Source organism: Astatotilapia calliptera, chromosome 23 (genome assembly GCF_964374335.1).
Source record: "Astatotilapia calliptera chromosome 23, fAstCal68.1, whole genome shotgun sequence".
NCBI lineage: Eukaryota > Metazoa > Chordata > Actinopteri > Cichliformes > Cichlidae > Astatotilapia > Astatotilapia calliptera.
The window spans coordinates 40,528,727-40,540,891 of NC_137443.1; the positions used below are offsets into that span (position 1 = coordinate 40,528,727).

Consider the following 12,165-nt stretch of genomic DNA (forward strand, 5'->3'; position numbering starts at 1 on the left):
ATACTTTCAATGAAGTCTACATTTGCAAACTTTCAATATAAAATAGAAAGAGCAAACGTATAGTTATTATATTCTTTTGATTATATGTTATGATGAAGCAGGTTCTTGTTAACAACAGTTGTAAAACAATTCACAGAAAAATGAGAAAAATCCAAAATCAGAACACAAAATACTTATTCTTATAATACATAATGTGTTTTTTTATTAATAATGGGCATTTTAATGTATATTAAGTTGGAGAAAATTGTCATTCATCCAACCTTTGATCAAGTATAAACACCTCTGTAAGATCTGTAACTGAGAAACATCTTGGGGCTTAAAAAACATAACCAATAATAAATATCCTTAAAAGTGCTTAAAATTCAAAATGCGCTGGAGAAAGAGTAAAAGCCCAAAAACAGAACCTTGCAGAGCACCCATACTCAGAAGCAGCCACAGAAAACAATGGAGAAATATTTATTCTCAATTTGCTGAGGATTTTTGCTTTGTTTTTGTTTTTTTTCTACAAAGAAAGCAAAAAAAGTTTTCAGTCATTTGAAAAAAAAAAGCTGGGACAGTAGCTGGAGCAGGAGTAGTATTGATGAATAGTGTTAGATAATACTTGTATGCTGTAATAATAATACTGTAATAACCAATCTGGACAGCTTAATGGTGTAGGATTAAAAAGTCAGTGAACTCCTTTAAGAACAAGCTATTGGTCCAAATGGACGATATCTATTATTAATAGAAACAGCCCAAGTTGAGTTGGGGATGTAAAAAAATCAGGGTTTGACCCATGAGGCTCACAGATTCAACTCATTGAGGGGAAAGAAGGTAAAACAAGCAGAGAGTCTGGATGAACTTTCTTGGGGTAGCATAGCCTCGTAAATCCAAGCTCTGCGTGTCCAGGCAGGGATATTGAAGAAAAAAATCCATTCCAGGGAAATCAACTGAGCATTGCTAATCATAAACACGCTTCCATGCTTCCAGAACAGTCTGAGCTTCATCTGGATGTCCGCTCTCTTTTCCCTCACCTCCTGTGCAGTCTGTCTGAAGCCAGGTGGGGTCAGCTGAGGCCACCACCCGGCAGCAGAAAATGTGAACGACTGACCTATGGGGATAGGGTATCTCCATTCATCATACAGAATCCAATAGATAAAACCTTTCCAATGAGAATGTTTTAAAGAGATTTAAAGGACACTGATGTGGACTGATCTCAGACTATCTCCAGTGATCAATTGTGGATGTCCCAAAACAAATCTGGATAGTATCGGTTACCAAAACAACAGACCACAATCTATAGTAAGGTTTTAAAGGGCAAAGACTGCAATATTTGAGAACTTTAGACTGTTCAGTACGTTTGAAGCAGTGGTGCAGACGGGTCAGCAATGGAGGATTTATTTTACTCATGACTTCATACATATGCTAGACTTCATATCTTCACCTACAATGCTTCTATTTCTTTTCTAAAGTATGACTTCTTCTTAAGTTACCAATCTAACACCTTCTTTCCTGTCAGCTCCAAAAGGCGGATTTAATTGCATTGCAAACATCAAAAGCATTGCATAAAAGTCCCCCACCCCTCAGTAAAAGTGCTGTTTAAGGCTTTTAAATTGACCCATTCGAAGGCAAATGAGCCACAAAGCTATCCAGAGAATGGATAGTGTGTTTTAAAAGCCTCCCAAGAAAACTCTAAACACTAATGTGTGCACTGACTCTTATAGTTTTTTTTTTCATTTTAAATGATTTCTCTCAGCAAAATGTAGACATAGTCAGTGTTTTATGAACTACATGGACATTTTAGTCACTGACACAGCAGGATAACAAAGAGTTATAACGATCAGTTTCCCTGGCCTGTGTGAGTTTGACAGGCGAATGCGGATTCAGCACTCTGGACAGCGCCAGCTCTCTCTGAATACAAAATCACTGCACCATTTTTAGCCGGTATTCTACAGGTCCACATATCTGGAGGTTCTGGAGAACTGAACGAGCGAACCACACAAGAGCAATCGTAGTCTACCTTTCCTATAGACAGCAGGTTATATATGAGCTAAACGCCGGCCCACTGGTTTTAAACGACTCAATCAACAGGTGTGTGCATCTGGCAGCAGTGAAGCCGAAATTAAACAGTCGGATATGTGAGTTTAGAGCAGCCATTACTGGGTACAAATAAACAGCAGACAGACAAAGGCAGGCGGTGGTTTCCACCAATCAGTGACCTCGTGTCACCCCTGCCTCCAAAATGTTGCTGATTGCGGTTCTGTGTTTGAGGCAATCGGAGACTGACGGTGTGGAAACCACGTGTCTACACTTACTGGATGCTGCGTCTGCCAGTACGCCCGCATCAAACTGCACGAGGAAACCGGAGGTGACTTTTCCCTTCAGAAGAAAAGTCGAAGGAAAAAAACCAAAATATTTGAATTATAAAGAGGATTGATTTGTTATTTCTTCGTTATTTTATTTGTGTTTTCTGGTAATTGTGCTATAGCTTATACTACGTTGTTTAAGGTAAATTTTACTAAAACAACTTTTTTAAAAAAACTTTATAAACGGAATAGGCTTATTTAAAAATCTTTAAACAAATTCCCTGTTTTATTTATTTCTTGTTTTCTGATAGTATTCATTTCTATGAAGGAGTATTGATGCGACATTAAGAAAAAAATATTACAGTTGTTGTTTCAAGACAAACTGTTGCTGTAGCCTATTGAAATCCTAATTCTGAATCGACAGTTTCCTCACATGAACTAAAAAAAATGGTGAAAGGGGAGGGGCTTTTATTTTGGAATTAGCAAGCGGAAAATATGTTTTGCTTAATTGGGTTCGGCTTTGCAACTGATTTGGCATCGTTAGTCAGTGCACCTCCTCGCGCCCCGCCGGCCGCTGGTTGCCTCGAGCGCAGAAAGACTTTGAAGCGCCGAAAGAAGCGCGTGAGGACCAGGAGCCAGACTCGGGTCTTCTTCTTCGTTTACTTTCAGTAGTCACAGACACGGCAAGCAGAACCACAGTCCAGCAGCTCCTGTTTGTCAGGAAGGTGAAGAGTAGGAGGTGGAGGAGAGGATAGGAAGGGGAGACAGACAGCACCAGTGTCTTGGCGCATTGGAGCTTATGGATTATTGAGAAGTGAAGGCCAAAACGTGGATCAAATATTTATGAGGACTTTTTAAAAAGAAGCAAAAAGACGGAGCGGGGTAGCGCAGAGATTCCCCGCAGTGGTTCACCTGCCCGTTCCAGTGCCGTGTGTGCGCTCTCACTTGACCAGAGACCAGAGAAGCTGCTGGGTGAAAAAAAAGGACTGTGCATCTAGCGCGTGCGTGCGTGTTTGCGAGTGTGCAGCGTGCTGGTGTGCGCGTTTGGAAAGGAGCCCCCCTGCTGCAGTAGCCTACTCGCTCGCCGCGCGGGTACAGGGATGCCACCGACTTGCTGACGGACCTCCGGTATCCGCACCCCTCCCCTCCTCCCGGACGGACGGACACACCGACCCCTGCCATCCCCACTAATATGCAATGGTTTTTTGTGCAGAAGCCGACAGCTGCCGCGTACCGCCGACTTCACGCTAGCGCCGCCGCATGCCTGTCCGTCGCTGCCGCTCCTCTCCCCGCGCCGCGCGGCAGACGACGCCATTTGAAGAGGAGCGCTCGGGGGCTTTCCACGCCGCGGCGGCCGGGCAGCAGCAGCGACCGCTCCTTGGCTGAGGACCGCCGGCAGCTAGGGCAGCCGGAGGCGGGGACCGAGGAGACAAGCGCCGCGGCGGTTGCTCTCTTCCTGCCGCACGGGGACGACGTCGACGCGGAATACGTGCGGTTGGTGGTCTCCGAGCTCGTGGGGGAACCGGGCGAGAAAGCGGGCGAGGAGCCGGGCTTCCTGCTCTTATTCTTGTCTATGGTGCAGGTCAGGGCGGCCAAGCACCGCCGAACTGAGCCCAACAGCTGGCCGGCTCTGCTGGCATGCAAACAGGGGGGCGTATCAGCCCCCATGCGGTGGGTGAATTTTAGGCTGCCGCATCCGGAGCGCCTCTCGTCCCCCACCTCCTCTTCCTCCACTCCTTCCTCCTCCTCCTCCTCTCCCCCCGTCTCAGCCAAATCCATGCGGTTTATTTGGAACAACATTTTCAGCAAAGGATCGCATATCGTTAGCTTCATAGCATAAGTGCCTAAGTCATTGACTTAGTCAAATGACTTAGGCAATTATGCTATGAAGCTAACGATATGCTGCAGTGTCTTTGTGGCAGGAGCCTCAAGAAAAACAAGAACCCAACTGGTGAGTTTGTTTTGTGCGCGTGTGTGCGTGTGCGTGCTTGGAGGTGACAGAAGAAGACTTTATTAGGTGTTCTGTGTGTGTGTGTGTGTGTGTGTGCGTGCGCGCACGAGCGCGAGCCTGTGTGTGAATTCCCTCCCGAGACTGCACTGTTCGAGCGCTCGCTGGTGTTTCTCCGCAATCGTGGTTGTGCAGCAAGTGAGAGCGCCACGGGAACGGTGGGGGTGTGGGTGGGGTGGGGAGGTGAGGTGGTAGGGTGGGGGTGCTAACTTATTAGCACAAATACTGAGTATACGGTTGGCAGTGCGTGCCGACAAAAAAATAAATAAAATTAAAGGAAAAGCGTGCCGTGCCGTGCATGGCAGAGATGCTGCAGACAAATTAAGTCTAATGCAGCATGCAGACCCGTTCAGGCTCCAGTACTCTGCATGATTAAACAACACATGGCCTTATTTAGACTTCCACTGTGGATATACAGTGCATGATGTGGAAATAGGAAAGAGTCCCGTGTCTGTGTGTGTGTGTGTGCGTGTGTGTTTTCTATTTCAGTCACATCTCTTCTCCTGAGATCGAAGTCTGAATGCGATGCTGCGCACAGCAGAGCTTCTTTGGAAGGAGTAGGGGGTGTGGGGAGGACCCCTAATACTGTATGTGCGCCAACTTTTTTTTTTCATTCAGGTGAGCCGAGAGTTAGCGCTCCTCGTGCTCACGTGCAACATGTCCACCTTCAGGGATGGGTCTGTCACACAAAGATGCAAAGATTTGAAGTCAGAGGGAGATTTGATTGAATTTACCAATTCAGAGAGTACAGAGGGCAGTCTTGCAAACTTAATTATCAAACTTAATTAGTTTGCTTTTTGTGTTTGTTTTGTTCCAGCAGATTCCCCTCTGTGAGGCTGAAAGCAGAGCAGAGATTGACACTGGCATCACTAATGAAGCAGACATTGTTGACTTTATTGGCATATTGACATTGCACCAGAGAGCTGGCCCATGTAACCTGCACACAGTGTTGAGAGGGCAGTTAAATGATGCATGCCCTGTAGTCAGATATTTTCAGTGAACACAAGCGAAAGTTTATTCAGATTACTCATCGCTTTGTCACTTTTTTTATTCACCGGGCTTTTGTTGAGTACTTCATTGGCTCATGAAATGACAACAGGTAATAAGGAGTTAACAAGTGATCTCAGGTGTCAGTACGAGTGGTGGTAAATTGGAATGTGCACATTTGTAATCCCATAACTTAAAAAAAAATAGATTATGAGTCACCCTAGATAGAAACTGAGAGGGGAGTTCATTTTACATGCAGTGCCAGTGTCCAGATTCTGCAGCTGGCCTTTTTTTTCAGTGTGTCTCAACAGCTATTCATCAGTTAAAGGAGCAGTACACTACACAAGTCAAATAGACAGAGGACTATTTGAAGGGGTGATGTATGACGTTTTTCCACTCTTTGTCACTATCTGCCTTTGGACAAAGTGAAGGGAGGTGCTGGTGCAAATAGTAGACTGTATCTAAAAGATGGACATAGCCACCAGTGCCTTCACCCATTGGTTTTGTCATTTTGGAGCCTCAGTGTTGGCTGCTGCTGTGTAACTTTCTGGTGTCAAAAGTGGCTGTTTTTGAGTTCTCATCTAAGACTAGCAAGCTTGGTTAGCAAGATGTATTTGTAAACACTACAGGTGCAACACACAGACAGATAGAGGACTGCATAAATATAATGATACTTGACCAAAAGAATCTAAAACGTTAGCAGCAGCTGCATACAGAATGTTGATATTGTTCTGTCCTTCTACAAAGTCCTTTGCAACAGTGAGGTAATATCTGAGAGTCCACTGAGCCCACAGAGTGAAAAAGTATTCAGCTCTGAGAAGAAAATTGACATGCACAGCGGATCTTCAGAGGGTACGATGAGGTCAGCCATTAATGCTGTGTCTTCTCTTTGTCCCTGAATACTAAATGCTCATATCTTTTTTATTGTTTGAGTGATTACAAAGCACTGTCACCTTTTTGGTTTAGAGCTGATTTATGAAAAGGACAGGTATGCAAAAAATTTCAGCACCATGGACAGCAACCAGCATTTCAAACCTAGGCGTTGAAACATTTTTACAACGTGTAACCAGAGTTATTAACAGTTATTTAGAATTTAGCTGTCATCGCTAGGCTATTTCATTGTTTTTTTAGATGTTTTATGTATGTGTAAGCATCAATAAGTCCCTGCTTTTTATTTTGCTATGTTTTCTGAAGCAGCAAAGAAGAAGTTTAACAATATTCAGTTTAATATATATCCTTATCCTATTCTGTCCTATAGAACAGCATACTGTGTTAATCATATTAATCATGGAGAGATAACAAAATATTTCCAGCATTTTGTTAGGTACACCTTGTTGGTACCTGTTTGTTGTTGCCTTCAGGGCTACTGTGGCTCAGGGGTTTGGGAAGCGCATCTGTAACCGGAAGGTCGCCGGTTACAGATGCGCCGGTTTGATCCCCGGGCTCTCTGTCCTGGTCGTTGTGTCCTTGGGCAAGACACTTTACCCTACCGCCTACTGGTGTTCGCCAGAGGGGCCTTGCTTCTGTCAGTCTGCCCCAGGGCAGCTGTGGCTACAACTGTAGCTTGCCTCCACCAGTGTGTGAATGTGAGAGTGAATCAATAGTGGCATTGTAAAGTGCTTTGGGTGCCTTGAAAAGCGCTATATAAATCCAATCCATTGTTATTAGGGCTGCCTTAATTTTTCATGGTACAGATTCAACAAGGTGGAGAAAACATTCCTCAGAGATTTTGGTCCATATTGACATGACAGGGTCACACAGTTGCTGCAGATATTTTGGCCATACATCTCTCATCCATGATGAGAATCTCCTCCTCCACATCCCAATCCACCACATGCTCTGTTGGACTGAAATCTGGGGACTATGTAGGCTGTCTGAGTACAGAGAAGTCATTGTCGTGTTCAAGAAACCAGTTTGAGGTGATTTGAGCTTTGTGGCATGGTGTTTTATCCTGTTGGAAGCAGCTATCAGAAGATGGGCACCCTGGTCATGAAGGCATGGACATGCCCAACAATATTCAGGTAGGCTGTGGTGTTTAAAAGATTCTCAGCTTGTACTAAAGGTCCCAAAGTGTTACATCACTACCAGCCGCCTGAGCAGTTGATACAAGGCATGCTTTCATGTTGTTTATACCAAACTCTGCCCCTTCTATAAAGCCTCATCAGACCAACATTTATCCAGTCTTCTCTTGTTCAGTATTGAGGAGCCTGTGCAAATTCTTACCTCTGTTTCCTGTTGTTAGTGGACAGAAGTGGGACCTGGTGTGATCTTCTGGTGCTGTAGCACATCTGTTTGATTTGTTGTGCATTCAGAGATGCTCTTACCAGACCTTGCATGTCACCGGTGGTTGTTTGAGTTTTTGTTGTCTTCCTCTCAGCAGTCTGGTTATTCTCCTTTGACCTCTTGTGTCAAAAACATTGTCAGGCCGGTGTTAAGTTTGACTAACGTCTAAAGTCTTGTAGTTTTAGCCGACTAAATATCATGAGATTAAATCCAAAGTTGCCTCAGTTGACTAAAACATAAAGTTCTGTATTGGTGAGAGTTGCTTCACATGGTTTACAAAGCATCTTCTTTAACTTGACATCAAACGTGAAATGTGTCCATATGTCTGCTTATCTCTTCTTTATTAACATTTTGTTGAGTGTTTATAAAAAAACAAAGAGGATGGGAGCTTCAACTTATTTGCAGGGGGGCAGATCATATTGTGCATGTCTAACCTTACTGCCTCCGTAGATTAATTCTGAATTGATCACTTCCCACAAGATATTTAGTTCTGATTGGATCTCGTGTCACCAGAACATTTTCTTTTTTTTTAAATTCATTGTCCAAAGTATCAGTACAATTGATCGTAGTTTTTGTACGTGCATTAGTTTTTATTTACTTATCGTCTTGTTTTCAACAGAAAAAAGTTCACTGATGAAAACTATGATAAAAGTTTTTGGTTAACGAATAAACTTTGGCTCTTTGAAAACTACAGACAGTTTGTGAAATACTGACGACACCAGCCTAACCGCCACCATCAACCATGCCACATTCAAAGTCACTGAAATCACCTTTATTCATTTTAAACTTCATCAGGTTGCCTATGTGGCTAAATTGATTGAGTTGCTATCATGCAATTGGCTGATTAGATATTTGCATTACCAACCATATAAAGTGGTTTCTGAATCTATATTTATACTTTATCAATAAATGAAAAAGGCTCGTCTTATTAGAAAACACTCATTTAGTGTTTGGCTCCTGAATCTTACAGATTAAAGTTGAAAACAAACAAAACCAAACCATTTTTGCTGTGCTGACACAGGTGAAATAGCTGGTTTGCTAATAACTGCAGAGCATTCACAGCTTTAAATCCTGCCAAAACGTCACAGCTGGCAATTTACAAAGTGTCACATGACTGGATGTGTTTTGTTTCCTCTGGGCGCTTTGTTCCTACTTTAATTCCTTTTTATGTTGCGCTCCTGTGTGCTCATTTGATGAACTGGCTCGGAGCAAAGCTTGCTGGGTTTATGAGAGAGCGTGTGCATTCCTGTGATACACAAGCAGGACTCTGACAACTGAAATGCTCCTAACCAGAGCATTACACCAGCAGCACACTGCACACTAACACGCACACTTAAAAAACTTTCACACCCACTCTTTTTTTAGGGGTGTAAAATGTTATTAAATGCATACATTATGAGTCACAGCTTTGCTTTCAAACAGTTGACGAATAGACAAATACATAATCTGCTATACATTTTTTGGTAAACTTGTGTTGAATACAATGTAGCACTAGCTGCTTCCAATAACTGGCATGCTAAGTTCATCAAAAAGTTTGTAAGTGGATGCAGTTAATCACATTTTTCTGCAACAGCAGGGCACATCACACTATTTGTGTTTTGTGACAATTCAGTTTATTCTGCCATGGAGAAAATAATCTGTTGATCTGTTGTAACACCAAGCACAATGTTGTGTAAATAGCTGAAATGAAGTGACTGCAAATATTGAATTCGGCTTCAGAAACTCGGTTTCTGCGTGTGTTTTGTCATATGAGGCAATTAACCGAAGAAATAATATCTCACCCACCCACACGCGCAGCGTGAACGTAAAGAGGAACAGCACTATGTACTTAACACTATCTTGAGAGACATGAATTCCCACCAGTATCCTGCTGCAGCTCAGCCTGCAGATTTATAGCAGCCAGCACTATTTAGCTGTCTCCCTCTTCTTCAATTAAAGATAACATATGAACTCTTGCTCTTGTTCTCTTTATGTGCGGGCATTTATGTTGGCTGTCAAATACGGACCTGCTGATGGGAAGGAGACAGAGTTTAGCTGACTCAGCATTTACTGACCTTTTCTTTTTCTTCTTCTTCTTTTTAAATTTTTTTTACCATGAACTGCACTGTTTAGTGAGGGTCCGCCTGCATGGCTGAAATACAGCTTTGTTCAGCGTGTAAAGATACACGCGCTGATGGGGGTGATCAGAAGCAAGCTTCGGTTTTGGTTTCTTTATAATTGTAGTTGCTGCTGTTGGATGATGGTATAACTCCCAACTCTTGAGCCACGATCAAGAGTTGGGAGTTCGCCTTGTAATCAGAAGGTTGCCGGTTCGAGCCCCGGCTCGGACAGTCTCGGTCGTTGTGTCCTTGGGCAGGACACTTCGCCCGTTGCCTACTGGTGGTGGTCAGAGGGCCCGGTGGCGCCAGTGTCCGGCAGCCTCGCCTCTGTCAGTGCGCCCCAGGGCAGCTGTGGCTACAATGTAGCTGCCATCACCAGTGTGTGAATGGGTGGATGACTGGATATGTAAAACGCTTTGGGGTCCTTAGGGACTAGTAAAGCGCTATATAAATAAAGGCCATTTACATTTTGATCTAGAGTTGATTTAGCTATTTGGGATCAAAGCTAAGCAGTGACCTCTGACAAATAACCTAGTTCAAAAGCACCAAAACCTGCAGTTCCTCCAGTGGCCACTTGAGGCTGACGCTCAGTGTTAAAATGTTTGCAGCCTGGTATTTTATTGCTCTCTAGCTAATTTCCCCTCATCTCATTACAAGGATCTACTTTTAAAAGTTAATTATGGCTCAAATGCACCACTTTGTGGGTTCTAGCTGTGTACTGGGATTTACATTAGCTAATTCAAGGCACTGAACCGGACCTCTCAGCTGTGCTGGTGCCTTTTGGAACATCAATCCATCCATTTAAAAACAAAACACTTAACCAGTTCAGTGGGGTTAAAAGCAGGGTGTAAACGTGCACGGCAGACCCAGTCGTGTTCTGTACGTTTTTTATTATTCTGTGCACATCAACACCAACACCATCAACAACCAGTCAGGACCCAGTCCCATATTTAAGTTGGCGGGGCATAATTGCTGCTGCCATGCAGGTGTGCTCGCCTGCCCTGCACGGCCCCGCAGACCGACCACGCCCCACCACACAGGGTATACCCTGGTCACATAGACAGTCTGTTGGAGGGCTAACACACTTACACCTACAGCCAGTTTACAATGTTAAGCTAACCTAATATGCAAGACTTTTAACAGTGAGAGAGGAAGCAGGAGTGCCCAGAGGTCCCACATAGGCATAGCAAGAACATGTAAACTCCACACTGCCTAAATTTGAACTCAGAACCTTCTTGCTGTGATGCAACAGTGCTAACCACTGCACCACCCTGACACTCCCTATTGGTAGCATTTTAATTAAATGATAATTAACAAGACTTCCTGTATGGCAGCAAGCTGACCAAGAATTTTGAGCTTAAATTTTAGTAAGAGAAATTCCTATATTTGATAAAGTCTTTTAGTTAGTGCTAATTAGCAGGTACCTGTGAGTGTGCGCTGCATCTGCACAATTTAAAGATCCACCACACTAATCAAGGCTGCTGGTTACCAAGCCCTCTTGTCCAAATATGGACACTAATGGCTACAAAAAAATTAAGACGCTGAAAGGTTTACAAATGGTCTACAAACCTGTAGTTATGGTCACTTGCCATTTACCATCCTTTATATACAGTCTATGTGTTAAGTGATTTTGTTCAAAGAATGGCACTACAGGCTATATAACTGATATCAGGGACTAAATTCAACTAATGCATGTAGAATCAAGGCCATGGAATCAAATACTTGAGTTTAGTGATTCGGTTTGGCCTCGCTGTCAGTGTATATGTTCTGACAGAAAGAAGCTGAGTGAATGGTGTCTGACTACTGAAAAACTTCTCCACTAGCATCTGTATCATTCATTGTTAAGAGGAATAAAGCACGGTGTTACTCAATGTCTCGTGTCTCATGTGGCGTGACCCAGATAGAGACTTTCACCTTTTATAGCACACGTAGGCGTGCGAGTCCATGCATCCACACAGGCAAGCTTGCTCACCTTCTTCGGAGAGTTTCCATTAAGGTGTCTTACTTTATGTTTTATTCAAACTCTGGAGTATAGCAGCAGGGTTCGTGCCAACTCAGATCTGTCGCTGTAAGCGAAAGGGTCACATATACACAAACACGCATGGACTAAACACGCCATCTAAATATATTGCTTTTAAAAAGCGGTTATGCTGAGATCTGCCTTCAAAATCCACCTTCGTGTGCGTTGTTGAATCAACTGAATTGTGTGCTTCTTTCTCTGTTCTAGCTGCGCGCTGTTATGTTGTCCACAGATGATGAGTTGGCAAAATAGTGACAGCCGTAGTGATGTCTGTCCTCTACGGTCACATGGAGGGTTTTGGTGCAGTACTCTAATATCCCCCCTCATATGTATGTATGAGTGTGTGTGCGTGTGTGTGTATGTGTGTGTGTAAGGATGCTTATTAGATCATGGCGTCATTGTCCAAACACACTTAGTCTTCAAAAAGAGGGATGACTTTGCTGGTCCTTTCGTCTGGACTCATCATATATGCCATACCGAGCA

General features: G+C 43.5%; 1 protein-coding gene across 1 annotated transcript in view; it reads left to right on the top strand.

Moving 5' to 3' along the window:
• Positions 1-4,188: 4,188 nt before the first annotated feature.
• LOC145424248 (fibroblast growth factor 14-like) overlaps positions 4,189-12,165 on the top strand; it is a 73,547-nt gene continuing 65,570 nt past the window's right edge. The window contains exon 1 of the mRNA XM_080297413.1: positions 4,189-4,236. The gene's annotated coding sequence lies outside the window, so the exon portion shown is untranslated. The remainder of the gene's footprint in view (positions 4,237-12,165) is intronic.